This window comes from Phoxinus phoxinus (genome assembly GCF_949152265.1).
Source record: "Phoxinus phoxinus genome assembly, chromosome: 5".
NCBI classification, from domain to species: Eukaryota; Metazoa; Chordata; class Actinopteri; order Cypriniformes; family Leuciscidae; genus Phoxinus; species Phoxinus phoxinus.
This window is the reverse complement of record NC_136880.1, coordinates 8,473,787-8,492,930: the sequence shown is the minus strand read 5'-3', so window position 1 is coordinate 8,492,930 and position 19,144 is coordinate 8,473,787. Positions and strand designations below refer to the sequence as shown.

Sequence of the window (19,144 nt, the reverse complement as noted above, 5' to 3'; positions counted from 1 at the left end):
CAAACATGTACATACATGTTGCTCACATATTATGGTAGCTCTGTTTTGTGCTAAATAGTGCATTTCCACCTTTGCCATTAATATGTGTATAAGCAACTGAAAAAAGCACAAATGTCAGGGCATTTCAAAACATCCCAAGGGCCCCAAAAACACCTCAGACCCCAGAGGGTTAACATTGTTTAGAAAGGTAAGTGTGTTATTAAATTATTATTTTAAAGAGGCAAGTTTTTTATATATTATTATGCTTGCATAAAAAAGTGAAAGATAGGATGGTCAATTTACCCCCAGACGGCTCAATTTACCCACTGACTGAATCAACTTACCCCTAACCTGGGGTAAGTTGATTCACATGTACACTTTTTTTTCTGAGGTCATATTTTCAAGGCTCTTTGTCATAGGTGCATTTTTTATTTTTCAGTTTATAGGCAACATCCCAAATTAACAGTGGATGTCTTCATTGTACTTCTGTCTCAATTTCCCTTGCCTTGAGATCCACATAAGTAAAAACTGGCTCATCTTACCCCACTCTCCCCTAAGTGTCATGTTTGCCTTGATGACACACCTAATTAGAAAACTGACATATTTAAAGTCCCCCTGTAGTCAATCATTTTATCCCTCAAAACTCATCTTTGATCTCCAAAATTACATATTTAAATGACATTTTTGAGCCTTTAATCTGATTATAACCGGATTATTTGGGTGCTTGTAAATGTAACTAGTGATATCAACTTTGAGTTGTGCAGCTGGTTGAGGAGAGGTGTGATCGGACTTACGATTTTTGACAAAACATTTTTTAAATGTGCTATTAGTATTCTTTGAAACTAAAAATATGAAAGTACAGTATACTTTCAGTCTACTATTTATGTATTTATCAGAGAAATATTTCAAATTATACTTAAGTATACTTGGCTTATACCAACAAGCAGTGCTGGAGGAACTCATTACAAGTAACTTGAGTTACGTGATCAGATTACTTTTTCAAATAACTAGTAAAGTAACGCATTACTTTTTCAATTTACAACAAAATATCTGATTCTGCACAATACGCTGTTTTTAATATTTTCACGAGTTCAGTATTTGTGCTACATCTGCGCAGATTTGGCTTACACACGAACAGCAAAAGTGAGTAAACATAATAATTAACACGCCAAATTGGCTAGTGATCTGACAGCGTTACCCGCCACCGTTGATTTTTACCTGCAGTTGGCGGGTGTTCGTTTCAAACCCTGATTTTAATGCATTACTTTTAAAAGTAACTTTCCCCAACAAGTATATGGTAAAGTATATTTGCCTTACTTAATTTTTTGATCGAGATATACTTTTGAAAAAAGTAGTCTAAGTATACTTGGCTTGTAGTTGTGCTTATTCTTTTGACTAAAGAAACAATTACATGTCAACTAAATAATGTACTCAAAATTTACACTTTAAAAGTAAACTTTTATCAACTAAAAAGTTGTCCAATTTAGTCCCAAGAAATACTGAAATGGTACACATGTAAGCATACTACTAGTACATTAATATCAGTATACTTACTGCACTAAAGTATATCTGGAAAATATAATGATATAATGTGCTGAAAACACTCAAAGTGGCGGCACAAGTATATTATATTATCGGTAGTGTCTCAGGGTATAACCTGAGGAGTCTCTGAAGTGAAAAAGACACATATGTTCTGTGCTAGCTATAGCCTTCCTAAAACTATTATTTAATAAATCTTTTTTTTTTAAGGAAATATCAAAACCTTATACCTGATCCAATCTGATTTATTTGCCTAGTGGCAGAGTCTTAACAGTTTTACAGGCTTACTGTAAATTTTCAATTGTCAAGCGTAAGCATGCGTAATAACGCCATAAAGTCGTAGCGTAGTGCCCTCTCTGTGCAGTAAGCTGTAATTCAAAGCAAAGCCATAGGCCAGCACTTAGTAAGACCCCACCGTTAATGTGAAATGACAGTAAAGGGGGAAGCGTCTCTCTGTGAGTTGCTAGAATGATGGAGGAGAGTCCTGAGAGAAAGAAATCCAAGCATGAATTTCAGTTTGAAAAATGTCTCTGTTGTTCTGAGCGGACAGGAATAGCCATCCCATATGTTTACACCCATTCAGTGCTGCAAGATGTACTAGCAATGACTGTACCAAGAAAGGATAAAAAAAGTCTGCTTTCCTACTTATGAGCGCATGTGTTTGTTGTGACCGTATAAAGACAAACGATGCCATAGAGACTCTGGAAACCGTGGCAGGGGATTTGAAGAGGAGGACAGGGTTTAAAACGAGCACAGCTTTTCTGGGGTGTTTTTGGAATGTCAAGTATGCCGTTTCTGCTCAGTTTTTGACTGTTCCTCTCTTGCAAATGCTGTTTTAGAAGTAGATCCCTGCTTTATTTAGCTAACTTAGTATAGAAACTATTACATAGCTCCAAGTTTATCAGCAGATTCTGTTAAATGGCCTGCTTTGGAAATCCTTAAATATACTGAGGAGAGTTAGGACTCCAAGGAAATGCAGTATTTTGGTCACATGAACTATATGTGACTGTTTCCTGTAGCCTGAAGGCATAAATGACGCAACATGAAAGCCTGGTGATTTTACCTAGTGTGTGAAGAGAATAAACAGTCGGATTTCAACTTTTCCAGAGACATTACTGACCAAACTAGTCCTCACTGATACGAAGTTTATAGAAGATGCTTTAGTTAAGTTTTTAGTCCTAATCGTAGTAGACAAGCAGCATGGATTTGTGTTGTGAATGTCCTGAGACTGCATTTTAACTTTTGAATGGCCAAAAATAAAAAAATACAATAAAAACCTTAAGGCATTCTGCAGGGTTCGGTTTTAGGACCTCTTCCCTTTTTCAATTGATTATGCATTCAGTCATAGGATCAGTTTTATTAGTCATTCTAAAAACCTTAATTAATTATTTAATTATATTAATTTCATTATGATATGAATTTAACCTGTTCATGATAATTTTCAGTGGATATCAACATTTTCTATTGCCAAATTAGAACAAGAGTGAACAACAAAAAAGTTGGTAGTTGTTCTGTTTTGTAAAAAACAATTGACCAATGTTTTTTCAGCATTAAATTGTCTAATTTTAACCATAATACAAAAACAGGTTTGTGTTTTGGATGTTTTGTTCATCACATAAAGCTATAATTATTTGTTGTCCAAGTCAGTGATCCTGGTTTATTGCCTTGAATGCGTGCAAAACCTTCGAGAGAAATAGCAGCATTTAGTTGGGTTACTCATGAGAAAGGGAGAATATTGCAAAGACAGAGAGAAAGTGATTTATGATTTACCCAAGCTTCAGAAATGATGACTTCTCAACTGCTCTGCAGGGTAATCTTAAGGCAGGCTGCTGGAAATCTAGTAAGAGGCCATGCAGAAGGGGTGAACACATGAGGGATACTTCCTCTGGGAAAGAACAGTGGTGTTATAGGGTGAGGGCCCCTCCAGAGCTACATCTGAGGTCCGGGGCCCACGGACCACCGCGGCAGTCCACCATAACACAATGACAGAGAGACCCCCTGTTTTAAGCCCTGTTAAGAATTATGCCATAATTAATTACAAAAACGTTGACCAGGGAGCGTTTGTGTTGTGCATCCCAGCAAACACGCGACGTCTGTTTGACGTTCAGATCATCTCCGTATAACGTCCGTCAGTTCAGAACCACTTTTGTACGTCCTGTGGACGTGCAAAACAGGTTCAAAATTTGAACGTCTGACTAGGACCCCCTATAGACGTCTGTGGACGTGCGAAACTGGTTCAATATCTGAACGTCTATTTAGGACCCCCTATGGACATCTGTGGACGTGCGAAACTGGTTCAATATCTGAACGTCTATTTAGGACCCCCTATGGACGTCTGTGGACGTGCGAAACTGGTTCAATATCTGAACGTCTGACTAGGGACTCTTTTGGACGTCTGTGGACGTGCGAAACTGGTTCAATATCTGAACGTCTGACTAGGGACTCTTTTCGACGTCTGTGGACGTGCGAAACTGGTTCAATATCTGAACGTCTGACTAGGGACTCTTTTGGACGTCTGTGGACGTGCGAAACTGGTTCAATATCTGAACGTCTGACTAGGGACTCTTTTGGACGTCTGTGGACGTGCGAAACTGGTTCAATATCTGAACGTCTATTTAGGACCCCCCTATGGACGTCTGTGGACGTGCAAAACTGGTTCAATATCTGAACATCTGACTAGGGACTCTTTTGGACGTCTGTGGACGTGCGAAACTGGTTCAATATCTGAACGTCTATTTAGGACCCCCCTATGGACGTCTGTGGACGTGCAAAACTGGTTCAATATCTGAACATCTGACTAGGGACTCTTTTGGACGTCTGTGGACGTGCGAAACTGGTTCAATATCTGAACGTCTATTTAGGACCCCCCTATGGACGTCTGTGGACGTGCAAAACTGGTTCAATATCTGAACGTCTAACTAGGACCCCCTATGGACGTCTGTGGACGTGCGAAACTGGTTCAATATCTGAACATCTGACTAGGGACTCTTTTGGACGTCTGTGGACGTGCAAAACTGGTTCAATATCTGAACGTCTAACTAGGACCCCCCCTATGGACGTCTGTGGACGTGCAAAACTGGTTCAATATCTGAACATCTGACTAGGGACTCTTTTGGACGTCTGTGGACGTGCAAAACTGGTTCAATATCTGAACGTCTAACTAGGGACTCTTTTCGACGTCTGTGGACGTGCAAAACTAGTTCAATATCTGAACGTCTGACTAGGGACTCTTTTGGACGTCTGTGGACGTGCGAAACTGGTTCAATATCTGAACGTCTGACTAGGGACTCTTTTCGACGTCTGTGGACGTGCGAAACTGGTTCAATATCTGAACGTCTGACTAGGGACTCTTTTGGACGTCTGTGGACGTGCGAAACTGGTTCAATATCTGAACGTCTGACTAGGGACTCTTTTGGACGTCTGTGGACGTGCAAAACAGGTTCAAAATCTGAACATCTGACTAGGGACTCTTGTGGACGTCTGTGGACGTGCGAAACTGGTTCAATATCTGAACGTCTAACTAGGGACTCTTTTCGACGTCTGTGGACGTGCAAAACTGGTTCAATATCTGAACGTCTAACTAGGGACTCTTTTGGACGTATGTGGACGTGCGAAACTGGTTCAATATCTGAACGTCTAACTAGGGACTCTTTTGGACGTCTGTGGACGTGCGAAACTGGTTCAATATCTGAACGTCTAACTAGGGACTCTTTTCGACGTCTGTGGACGTGCGAAACTGGTTCAATATCTGAACGTCTAACTAGGACCCCCTATGGACGTCTGTGGACGTGCAAAACTGGTTCAATATCTGAACGTCTGACTAGGGACTCTTTTGGACGTCTGTGGACGTGCGAAACTGGTTCAATATCTGAACGTCTAACTAGGGACTCTTTTCGACGTCTGTGGACGTGCAAAACTGGTTCAATATCTGAACGTCTAACTAGGACCCCCTATGGACGTCTGTGGACGTGCAAAACTGGTTCAATATCTGAACGTCTGACTAGGGACTCTTTTGGACGTCTGTGGACGTGCAAAACAGGTTCAAAATCTGAACGTCTGACTAGGTACTCTTGTGGACGTCTGTGGAATGAATCAATTATTTACAATTTCTTTAATTTATATGGATTAAGAAATGGAAACTGTGAAATTTCTGAAATATATTTATTTTGGAAGAATGTGTGCTCAAACTTGCACATTCAGTGCATGCACATTTCCAGCATTAAAAACAATTCAGTAGAATTACAACCTTGCACATATGGTTGAGCCCACAAAGGGCCTAAAATATTACAGATTTATATTGAAAATGTTGGAGTGGGATCATATGTGTATTTTTGTTTTTGTAAAAACTCCTAATTCAATGTTGATTTAGCACATATACTGCAGTTATGTCCTGGAGGACACAGAATCCTTTACGGATGAACAAATATAGCAAATATGTGTGAGATAGGGTTAGGGTTATGGTAACCATCCTACTTAAAAATATTTAAATATACCGCAAAGTAGGTAAATCAGAAGCTAAATCTATAATAATGAAAGAAGTTATGAGAATGTGTCAGGAACAATATAATAGAGGAAACATGAATACTGGTTTATGTAATAGTTGCAGGTACCTGATCAACAGAGCATTGTTATGAATCAAGAGGAAAATTTAGGGTTAGGGTTGTTAACCCTAGCACAAAATACAACAAAATTATACAGAAAGTTACAGGAAGTAGGAAGCTATAATCGATAATAAGAAAGAAGTTATGAGAATAGAGGGAATAGAGGAAGGGGTAGGGTATGCAGAAAGAGGAAACCATCACGATTTTGGTTAGGACACACTGCAAACTCTGCACCTGATCAGCAGTGTTGTGCAATAAATATGATAGCGGGCGGCAGTGGCTCAGGTTCATGCTACAAACCGGAAGGTTGGTGGTTCAATCCCCGGTTCCACCTGACCAAGTGTCGAGGTGTCCATGAGCAAGACACCGAACCCCCGCTGCTCCCGACGAGCTGGATGGCGCCTTGTATGGCTGACACCGCCGTCGGTGTATGAATGAATGGGTGAATGTGAGGCAACATGTAAAGCGCTTTGGAGGCCATTGGGTCTGTGAAAGCGCTATATAAATGCAGTCCATTTACCGTTTACCATAGCAGTAGTCAAGAGAAAAATTTAGGACATGCATGAGAGACTTGCATATTGCAACACTTGCATTAAGCGCTAGCACTTGCAGTCTTCAGTGTCACATGATACTTCAGAAATCAGTATAATATGATGATTTGATGCTCAAGAAACATTTATGATCAATGTTGAAAACAGTTTTTTTTTTTTCATGATAGAAAGTTCAAAAGAACAGCATTTATCTGAAATTGAAAGCTTTTGTAACATTAAACACTACCCTTCAAAAGTTTGGGGTCAGTAAGAATTTTAATTTTATTTTTGGGAGAAATAAATAAAATAAATCAATACTTTATTCATCAAGGATGTTAAACTGATCAAACGTTACAGTAAAGACATTTATAATGTTAGAAAATATTTTAAATAAATGCTGTTCTTTTGAACTTTCTATTCATCAAAGAATTTGGAAAAAAAAATTGTACACAACTGTTTTCAACATTTAAAATAATAATGAATGTTTTTTGAGCATTCATCAGCATATTATAATGATTTCTGAATCATGTGACATTGAAGTGACTGATGCTTTTTTTATTTATTGTTTTTTTTTTATAAAATAAATGCAGTCTTGGTGAGCAGAAAAGACTTATTTTAAAAACATAAAAAAATGTATCGATCTAAAACTTTTGACCTGTAAAATATATAAAACTGTATATATATAAATATATTAAGAAAATATTATTATGAAAATTATTATTTTCTTCATAATAATAACAATAGCATAAGCATGATCATTCATAAACTGGGGGTGGCACGGTGGCATCGTGGCGCCGCGTGGCGCACTGACTAAAACAGTTTGCGACCATAGTTTGCGACCATTTTGCGACAACCGTTAGAGGAAAAAACCAAAGAAGAAGAATCGCCACGATATACGCCAACACCGCAACGTCACCTGAAAGGTATCAAGCGAGGCTGCAGACACGGTGATATCCAGAGACTCTGCTTTTATTGAACAAAATCAGGTAGGTACAAAAAAAAACATTAATTTGATATGTTATTCAGTTGACATCAGATGAAGTGAATTAAGTCACGCCTCTTAATACCTTGAAATACTTCTTAAAACGTAGGCATTTTGCGCGGGGTCGACAAACGCGCCGGCGTTGCATAAGTTACAGACTTAAGAAATGTGAGAAAAAATTACAAATTTATCGAAACAAAACTTTGTGCTTAAACATAATTCTGACCCTCCGTTAACTTTTTTTCTGGAGCACGTGTCTAATCTTAAACAAAACTCAGCAAACAGAGGCATATATCTTTATAATATAAGTGTCTATTTTTAAATGATCGAATTCAAAACTAATATAAATATTTTCTGTTTATGTAATCTGTATAAAAAGAGAGATGTCTGTCGTTCTCTCATCTGCTAACGTTAATTGTAGGCCTAACGTTAATATGTGAACACGTGAAGAGCACGCGCTTTTCAAGCAAATGTTCTGAGGCAATCCATGAAAACCTGTCAATGTCCACATCAGCTCGATAAAACATATCAAATTTAATCAGATTTATGTACTTTATGTCGTCTTGTGACGATATAAGAATGTTAATCTTGGAAAAATCGACCTCAGAAGTGGATTATTTTCACTTCGAGGAGAATTGGATCCAGCTGTGAATAGTAAGTTATTCTTATGTAGCCTATGTGCTAAATTGTTCTAATCGCTATATGAAATAATGTCTGAAAAACAGCAAAATTAGTGTTTAAATATTTAAATGTCGTGATTTTATATGTATTTGTAAGCAACGTATAACTGCAAATTAAAATGTAACGTTATATGCTCTAAAAAAAAAATTATAATCTATCCAAAACTAGTAAACGAAAATTGTCTAACGTTAAACATATTTGTCAAAAATAGACAAATAGTTTTGGATAGATCATACATTTTTTACTGTAAACTAGACTAAATATATAGTATTTTGTCAAAAATAAAGTAGGTAACTTTATGTTGAATTATCAACTGATGTTAGTGTTTGTTCCAATTCAAATCCTTTGAAATATGTATGATGATAAAACGTATATTTTTACAAAGAAAGATTACGCTTGAACTATTGTTAAAATTTTAATTTTTTTGACTTATATGTGAAAACTTTAATAAAATGGCAAAACATTTATATTATAAACAAAATCTTGCCCATTAAATTATTTTTTTATTGTGTTTTATTAGTGACGAATTTGGGGAGAGAATAAATATTCCCAAAGTTTCTGAAAATACAGTATGAGAATTAACTGTGTCCTCTTAGCTAAGATGTGCTGAAATACTCTTAGAAAAAGTCTTAAATGTTGGACTGATATGCCCATTAATTTTAAGAGTTTATCCTAAATTGGCACATTTTTAGTCATAAGATATTTTTTTTAATACGGCCCCTGATCTGTATATTTCTGTATATAAAATAGTTGTAGAATTTGAAATATTCTTCTTTATCTCTTTTTTAGGTTGAAGCAATAAAGACAGAAAAAGAGGTAAGTTTATGTTGAAGCAGAAAACCTTTATCGTATGTTGTTCCTCAAACTAAATCAATTGTACTAGGAACTAGTTTGGTTTGAGCACAAACTAGGGCTGCTCGATTATGTAAAAAATCAATAACAATTATTTTGGTCAGTATTGAAACCACTATTATGAATCTCAAATACATTAAGGCCCAGTTCCAGGAATACACTAATGTTGTTGGTAGTACCAGTTTGCAACAATTATTAGTTAACCCTAAGTTGTTAACACTCCGGAATAGGGATGGGACAATTACCGTTTTCACTATAAACCACATTAAAATGTATTGACTGTTAGTAATATTGTTTAAAATTCAATTATCAGAGCCACGGGTCCAGGCAGAGCCACCAGATGGGACACAAGCAGTCCAGGCACAGCGATTTGTCTAAAGAAGGTATTCCTCCGAATGCAATTCACCGTGGCAAGAGTGTAAATGTTCTAAAGTAGCAGCCATGTCATAGTGCATATTTTTAACAACTGGTTTTAAGATTCTTAGCTTCATGGTTGACCTTAATTTATTCTCTATCAAGTATCATCATGGCTAAAAGTATATTGGTCTTTTTGCACTGACTGCTGAGTACAGCAGAGGCACACAACTTGCTACAAGAGCAATGTTCATATTACGAACAATAATGTAATAGACACATTTCGTCTTTCAGATTATGACACGCCCATCCAAAGATCCTCTGGGAGGTCTTTCTCAGAGCAATCCTCTGCACATGAAGCCAGTACAGGGCCTTGTAGTGACCTACGATTTCCAATGTTCATGGCAAGAAAGTACTGAAGTGTTAGAGCTGGTATCAAAAACTATAAAAATGAATTGAACAGGACATACAGCATTAGCAGGTCTAACTTTGAACATCTGTTTAAGGATAACACTAGCATAATTTTCTAATTGGCTTCTTGTCAGCAGTTTAAACCGACATGTAGACTTTTACATATGTGGTACTTTTTGTTTTCAGAATTTCAAAAAAAAGTTTTGACAAAGCTAGTTGACATCCACCTCGAGGTGAGAAGGCTGGGGAGAAGCGAGCCTCCCCTGTCGTCTGCCCACATCGAGCAGCTAGAAACGATGGACGAGTTTAAAAGAGAGGAGGAACGCCTCAAAGATAAAGATGCCTTTGACTCCCTGGTATGCACAATCTAGAAGTGATATAATTTTATGCACCATTTAATTTATAAATATTATTCTGTGGTATATAAGTCAGAACTTGTTATAGGTTATTATTTTTCTAACATGTCAGGAATGTTACACCCTCTCTTTAAAGGAACACTCCGACTTTTTGGGACTTTAGCTTATTCACCTTATCCCCCAGAGTTAGATAAGTCCATACATACCTTTTTCATCTCCGTGCGTGCTATAAGTCTGTTTGACGCACCCACCGCTAGCCTAGCTTAGCACAAAGACTGGATGTAAATGGTTGCAGCTAGCATACTAATCCAAATAAGTGACAAAATAACTCTTTCCTATTTACATGTTGTGATTTGTATAGTCACAGAGTGTACAAAAAACAAAGTCATATGAGACACAGACATATTTTAACCGTATAAATACTGGGAACTATATTCTCTGAAGGCGAAGCACTGCTACTTGGGCGGAGTGATAACCGCAGCGCACCTGAGACGCGCTCTGAACGAACTCTGCTCCTCACCGCGGCGCGTCTCAGGTGCTGCGGTTATCACTCCGCCCAAGTAGCAGTGCTTCGCCTTCAGAGAATATAGTTCCCAGTATTTATACGGTTAAAATATGTCTGTGTCTCATGTGACTTTGTTTTTCAAATCACAACATGTAAATAGGAAAGAGTTATTTTGTCACTTATTTGGATTAGTATGCTAGCTGCAACCATTTACATCCAGTCTTTGTGCCAAGCTAGGCTAGCGGTGGGTGCGTCAAACAGACTTATAGCACGCACGGAGATGAAAAAGGTATGTATGGACTTATCTAACTCTGGGGGATAAGTTGAATAGGCTAATGTCCCACAAAGTCGGAGTGTTCCTTTAAAGGTGCTTCAACTCAGCAGAATTGGAGGGAGAGATCTGAGAGATGGAATACATAAAATTTTAGACAGGTATTTTTAACAAGATCCCTACATATAGGAACATGTTACACGCAGAACACAAAACGCGTTACATTTATTGTCACAGTTTGCTGGTCGACGGAGGATGTGACGCATCTTAACCAACTTATACTATACACTTTATTCACTAGACCACTGTCCGAAACAAGAAAGCTGTGGAAAAATAGAAAAAGCTCCAGAAAACTGCATTGACTGCCATTTTCATATTTCATAAAAAAAAGTTAAACAAATGTAAGTTGCCTCTGTCATCCGCCCATATAGTGCAGCTGGAGACAATGGAGGAGATTAAATGCTTATTAATTATCTGAAATGCAATCATGAGTCCTCAAAGAAACTTGATGTGTAAGGTATAAAGAGGAGGGGATTTCACAAGTGCAAGGACAGGAAAGTATGTCATTGGAGCTATAAAATGGTCAACTCTGTTGTTTTCTGGAATCGATTAAACAGAACCACATTTCTTTAGTCTACTCTTGGCACTCACCCATGCTACAGTTCCTGTAGATTACCACACACGTGTCATTTCTAAATAGTGAATTTGTTTCCTCAGGCTCTTCACCAACCGGCTAATGTCGAGTTTTAACATGAAGGGGAAGGGGAAGAAGCAAAAACTGCCTCTAGAATCAACCAAAACATTTGAAGCAATTAAAGGTACACATCAGTTTCCCACGTCATTTAAGTTTAACACTAACTCACTTGTTTTCACTACCTCAACATATTCTAGTGTCAGTGTTAGCAAAAATATTGCAGTCTTACACCTTCCTAACATACAGCGAAGCGAGTTTACAGAACCAATCTTCAGTCAGGTGTATGCTGCCATATACCACACCATGGGTCTGTGCAGTATTGCCACTTAGTTGATATTTGACAGGAGGAATAAGGAACTTCTCAGCTGGTTGTTTTCACATAAAAAATATTGTATGTGAAGTCATTGCAATGTAACACTGGTTTTCTATATATATATAAAAATGTATATATTTTTTTGTTTTTGTTCAACTCTTGCAGTGGCTGTCTTGAAATGGGATGCAAATGCGACTGAGGCTACAATCAAGCTCCATGCCGCAGACCACCTAAAGCATGCGCCAGGGAGGGGGAGGGCACACAGGGGTTTAAATATTCTATAATTTAGGGGATATTATTATAATTGTTTTGTTCACTTGCCGTTTAAATAATTAAATTAATTGTATTTATTTATCAGCCTGTTCAGCGCTGAGAAGAATGGGAGGGGGAGGGCATACAGGGGTGGTGAAATTTTGTGTAGTTAAGGGAAAATTCTATATATTTTTGTTCACTTGCTTTGTTCATTGTTTCAAATTTGTTTTAGTAATCAGCCTGTTCAGATTTTTTTTTTAAATCATTAAAGATGTAAAAAAATAAAATATTGGCATTTCAAACTATTTATTTATATTTTTGTCCTTTTTAATAGATCAGATGTCATTTATTTCCAATAAGGATACTAAAATGTATTTGCATATCAGGGGCGGGGATAGGTCATTTATTTACAATTTTAAAGCAGTAGTGCACACTGCTTTCACTATGACTCGAGTGAGTTTTATTGTATACCATGTGGTCATCCAACCTTGTAAACTGATGAAGGTCTGATGACCAAAACATGGTTTAATAAAGATAATAGGAGTAGAGGATAAGACAGGCCTCATTAACAATTAAAATAATACAGTTGATTTGTGACATCTGAAATCAAGAAATGTGTCAATTGTGTGAATGCCCTCAAGACATTTGTAGGTGACATTGAAATGACTTTTTTATTTAGAACCCTGTCAAGATGTTGGACGTCAATAATGATAATTTAAAAAGTTCAATGTGTACGTCAATAGTGAACGTTAAAAAGACGTTGCAAAAACGTTCATTCTGGCTCCTCAGTGGACGTCTTCTGAACGTTTACTTTTTATGTCATTTGGACGTCCATAGTTAACGTTGAAAAGACGTCTAAAAAAGACGTTCGTTCTGGCTCTTCAGTGGACGTCTTTTGAACGTTTACGTTTTATGTCACTTGGACGTCAACATTGAACGTCAAAGAGACGTCTAAAAAAGACGTTGCAAAAACTTTCATTCTGGCTCATCAGTGGACGTCTTCTGAACGTTCACTTTTTATGTCACTTGGACGTCAACATTGAACGTCAAAGAGACGTCTAAAAAAGACGTTGCAAAAACTTTCATTCTGGCTCATCAGTGGACGTCTTCTGAACGTTCACTTTTTATGTCACTTGGACGTCCATAGTTAACGTTCAAAAGACGTCTAGAAAAGACGTTCAAGCTGACTCTTCATTGGACGTCTTTTGAACGTTCACTTTTTATGTCACTTGGACGTCAACATTGAACGTCAAAGAGACGTCTAAAAAAGACGTTGCAAAAACTTTCATTCTGGCTACTCAGTGGACGTCTTCTGAACGTTCGACAAAGACGTTGTAATGACGTCGTTTGGACGTGTCTGTGCTCAGTGGGATGCTTTGCTCATGTGTGCGAGTAGAAGAAGTAGAGTGAAAGTGTCCATTTTTCTTCCTTTCCTGCTCTTCTCCATGCTTTCTCTCTCTGGTTTTCTCAGGGGGTCTTTGCTGGCCGGCGAGTTGCTCAGGAATGTTTGTCTCTCCTCACACCGGTCCCGGGAGGGACGTTGGTAGAGGTCAGCATCCCCCCCCTCCTCAACATCCCCTGAGGCTATCAGTTAACTCAGTTAGCATGAGATAGACCCCTCTACACCCCCATCTTCTCTCCTCACAACACCAACACAACATCTCCACTCAAAGACATTCGTCCATTAACACACGTAAACTCTGGAGCACCACAGACTCATAACCTCTGATTGATGAGGCCTGTACTGATAAGTCAATAATACTGAGGTGTATTTGCTTGAATTCTTACATGATAAAAGTTTGTAGTTGATTTTCATTGTTTGAGAATATTCTGCCTTTTTAGAGGAACAGATCACCTACAAATGAAAACGGTCATGCCAAATCCTTTCCTACTTTTCTCTCTATCATAATTGTTAAAAAGCTAATTCAACAATATATATATTCCAAACTTTTTACTGGTAGAGTGCATTGATATTTATGTTCATAAACTATTAATTCAGTGAAGTTTACATTTTTACAGCATGCTTGGACCTAATCCAATGCTGATTGACAGGAACTGCGTAATGCATTTCCATAATTTTTTGCATCATGTCATTCACTCTGATTTTTGTTAAGTGTCTCAGTTTGGGAAATGCATTCCTAAGTCAAACAATGACAGGAAATTGATTCTGCCAAGTGGTCTGTGAGTACAGGGGACTTTAGGGAATATTTTAAATGTCACCACATCTTAGAAACCACTCACCGAACGAATGTGAGCACATATATTTGAAAACTGTGTCTCGTGCCGTTCTGACACACAGCAACACAACAACACTGTTTTCAATGAGTAAAAGCACACTACAGGCATCCCTGAAAACTTGTGGAAAACAGTTTGCCCACAATGATGCAGATCTCTCTTGACATAGTCAACTGGAAATGTCCATGAATAGCATATTTTAACTCTCAAGTCTAATTTTTGCTATCTTGCGCTTTCATCGCACAGCTATATAACATAGCTCCCCCTCATCTGTCTATCCTTGCTCCCTCCCCTCTCTTTTTGCCTTCCTGGCTAAAATTTACTCTTCCTGTCGTTCGCCTCCCCTCACAAAGGCTATTTATCAGCCGGAGAGCAGCTCGGACTCCGCCGCTAAGGCATTCCACCCAGCGACAAATCCACTTTATTGGAAATGCAGACAGGATCCAGTCAGAACTGGAGCCAAACCAAGTTTTTTTTTCTTACTCAGTGCAAGGTTTAAGGTCGTGCGTTATGGATGGCTGAGTTTCATCCGAGTGGAAATTACTTATGCCATATCAGGCAGCCTCACAGTTCAACCGACACAAGCTGGCAGAGTCCTCAACTTGACTCCCATTGGTGTGCTAACGACCCGGGGCGAAATGGCTTTAATAAAATACTAAACATCTTACTTGCTAGAATTGATAAACATTACTGCAATGCTGGAAAGATCAACACAAATAAATGTCAACCTTGGACATACTGATCCACTGGAGGTTATCATTGGAACCATCAGCAGTACTTGTTCACTTTTTTCAAATGCAGAAATGTTTGGTGCAAGGTTTACGATCGTACGTCATGATTGACTAAATGTCTTCTGAGTGGAAATTACTCATGCCATGTCAGGCAATCTAGAAGTTCAAGTCCTTTTCACATCCTAGCCGAGTCCTCAACAAGACCCCTACTAGCAAACTCACAACATTCTTAAAAATAAAGGTTATTTATGGGCATCGATAGTTCCAAGAAGAACCTTTATCAACAACTTATTTCAATGGTCCACTTTAGACATTCTACTGACTATAACTAACTTTGCAATTACATGTCAACTAGCAGTCATTAAAGTATTAGTAGACTCTCTGCTTAATATCTGCTAACACTTTATTCTGATGCTCCTCAACAGACATTCTACTGACTATAAGTAACTTTTCAATTACATGTCAACTTATTCTACTAACCCCAACCCTACCAGTCTACTAATACTCTAGTAAGTTGACAAGTATTGAATGCAATGATTGGACGAACATTTTTTATATTTTGTTTCTGAGACTTCCACAGAAGATGTACTTGTTTTATTATTTAGAACACTTCTGCTATTGATTGCTATCAGGATCTGAAGAGAGTTTTTTTTTAAATCAGAACAACAAAAAGTGTTTAAGAAAAATATAGTAATGCTCCATTAGAGGTTATCCCTGGCTATCCCCTTGCTTTATCATGTAAGGAGAAGATGTTGAGGAATATATTTTTTCTCACAATGGCATGTGCAGTCAAAATTAGAAACACACAATGCCAGCGGCCTTTAGGCGTACTTTCTTTTTCTGCGGCTCGATGGCCAAGAATGTTGCTTAGGTCTCTCAACTGATGTCTTGACCCTTAGCAGACCCCTATCTTTTCAGAGAGTCCGGGGTCTGCTTTCTGTTTGCGTCTTATGCCTTGAGTTAGGTGCTTTGCGTGGCCTCGCTGTGGTCGGTGACCTTTGGATCTCTCCCACACAACCGCTGCTGTGTCCTCCCCGTCCACCTCTCCATGTCCCCCAGTGGCCCCGCTCTGCCCCAGGCACTTTCTGAACTAGATCTCCCAGATCTGTGGGAGAAGAGGGAAATGAGGCTGGGATAAGGAAGATGCTTTTCCCAAGAATAGTTTCTCCAGTAGGGTGACAGCAAGAGGAAGAGGCTTAAAAGAGGAAGTACGGGGATTACAAGAACTCCCCTGCAAATCGGAGAAGGACGCCTCACCGTCACCCAGGCCTTCAAGAGGATATTAAAAAGCAACTCATAAACTGGAGGTGGGGAAGAAGTGCTGTCTTCTAGATCTCTGAGCTGAAGAGGTCCAAATGATTCAGAGTTTCAGCTGGGAAAAGAATCTAATGGCAGATGTGACTCTGGGGACTGGAAGAGTTTTGGAAATTATCCGCATTACAGTCTCGTATAGTCATATTCAAGGAATAGTTTACCCAAATATGACAAGTCTGTCATCATGTACTCACCCTAGTGTTGTGGCTTATTTTAGTCCGTGGAACAAAAAAAGAAGATGAGAAAAATTGAAGTACATTCATGCTACTCTTTTCCTTATCAATGAAAGCTTAACCTTCACTATATGAAACCACCATACATTAGTTCATACATTCATATGATATACAACAGCTTTGTGTCCGGATCAAACTGGAATTTAAAAAGCTGTTTACTTAAAAACATTCCCCGCTTCAGTTATAAAATCTCATGTGCATTTACACATTTTAAGGGTATGTTTACACGATAGCGATATGCTTAAAACGGAGAAGTTTTTTTTCTTTGAGTTTTCCACGTACAGCCGACACCATTGCCAAAACAATCCCTGTTTACACAAATCTGCGAAATGACTAAAAACTATGTATTTTGCTGCCAATACGGCAGGCCAATAGATGGCGATGAAACGCTATAGACTGAACACATAATACGCATGTGCATGACATCATCATCTTCAGAGATTCGCGTTTTTGCTGTTCACACGGAGCCCGTTTTCAAAAACTTGCACTTTGAAACCCGTTTTCAAAAGTTTGCGTTTTCAGACAACCAAAACGCCGTTATCGTTTAAACTAATGAAACCCTTTACCGAAAACACTTTGAAACCCGTTTAAATAAACGGCCAAAACGCATAAAAAGTTTTACATTTTTAGTTGAAAACGATGTCTTTAATTTTCCCTTTCGCATTTGGTTATGAGACATGAAGAACTGTTGCTGTTTTTTTTTTATGTTGAAATAATGCTTCTTGATGTGTCAAGTTTTATTGTGTATTCCACCGAAGAATGAAAGTTAAATGTTTGGCATGACATGAGAATGAGTAAGTGACTGTATTTTCATTTGAATTTCAAACTGTTCCTTTAAATTGTATTAAATAAAAGCCACAGGCTATTTTTAATTTTCCTCAAAAATATGATCCACACAGAGCACCATTATGTCTTATTTGCCATTGCCATAACAGCGTATAATGTTCACGGTACGGTCTCCCTCCTCGCCTAACCTGCCGTCACACTTCCATTTCACAAGAGTCATTTATTGCCAGTCTCCCAAATGTAACCGATGCTTACAGAAGGATATTACTCACACGCCACAACCCTGCCAAGTCCTGTTCCATGGACCATTAAGGTGTTTAAAGACAGGCATTCATATTTGTGCTATTTTCCCTCCTTGGAGTCGTTCCTTTTTCAGTGTACATATTTCCCAACAAAAAAGAGAATATACAAAAAATACCATTATGATCAGTTCATAGAAAAGTCACAGCATGCAGTTTAGTCTGCAATGTATGGAAAAGAAATGCTCTGGGGAAATAAGGAGGTTTTAGGTTTTGTTGTATACATGAGTAATGATGAATGAAAGAATAATGAGTAATCCAGAAGAAAGTTAAAAGGATCTCTGAAAATGTGATAGATGTCTTTGCTTACATGATATTACATCAGTCTCTGGGTGTGAATGCCTCACCAGAAAACAAGGACAAACGTTTGCCTTCAGTGCTGTGGAAAAGAGCTTGGTCTAAATTTGATCTGCTCTCACGGAGCATTTACATGTACCACATATATCAGGATTAGGGATGGGAAACGTGAGGAATTTATTGGATGTTTCGAGCTCTAATCAGGGCACAATGCCAGATAAAGACGAATCTGAAATGAACTCTCGAGTTTTGGCAGTGGCTGTTGACTTTATCATTCAGTGAAAACCTCCAACCGTTGTGTGTTTTATCGATGTTCATCGCGTAACTCAGCAGTTTTGTGTTGACTGGTGTCCAGATCTGATTGTGTCAGGGAAAGGTCTGTGTAAGCAACAGGAAGCCAGAGCTCAGGTAATCTAGCAGGAAGCCCTGGCCATGGCCATGCCAGCACAAGCGCCCTGCTTTTCATTTACGTGGAGGCTCTCGTCAGACGTAGGCTACACAAACAAGTGCCATGTGCGCAAGCAAACCAGTGAGTCCCATCCACATCTTCCTTTTTTACTTTCATAGTTAAAGTATCTACTTGCCTATCAAATATTGTGTTTGCTGGGGAGTAATAAAGAACACACAAAAGGGAACAATGCAACAAGTGGACAATAGTGAATGCAGACAACTCAGATCCTTTGGTCTTGGGAGATGAACAATATTTAGAGTTCATAATATTGAAATCTTGGACTTTTGATTGAGCATCTTTGTAAATGTTCAAATCTCTGTTGAAACTCCAGATGAGACCCATTGAAGATGGCCGTTGCCTTATTTTCAGGCAAGATATCTGAGAAGTAGAAAGCATAAAAAGATTCTCCATTTAAAGAGGGCCTATTATGTTTTTAGGTGTTCAGCTTTCTTTAGTGTGTAATGTTACAGTTTTAGCA

General features: G+C 38.3%; 1 long non-coding RNA gene across 2 annotated transcripts; it reads left to right on the top strand.

Annotated features, from left to right (window-relative positions):
- The first annotated feature begins 7,418 nt into the window (after nt 1-7,418).
- LOC306998909 lies at nt 7,419-12,580 on the top strand. Of its 2 annotated transcripts, XR_013797692.1 has the most exons (7): nt 7,419-7,635; nt 9,102-9,128; nt 9,478-9,547; nt 9,813-9,999; nt 10,116-10,285; nt 11,779-11,879; nt 12,234-12,580. It is a non-coding gene; the product is annotated as an uncharacterized lncRNA (long non-coding RNA). The 2 variants fall into 2 exon arrangements; XR_013797693.1 differs by having other exon boundaries at nt 7,423-7,635; nt 9,813-10,285; nt 12,234-12,578.
- Nucleotides 12,581-19,144: the final 6,564 nt, after the last annotated feature.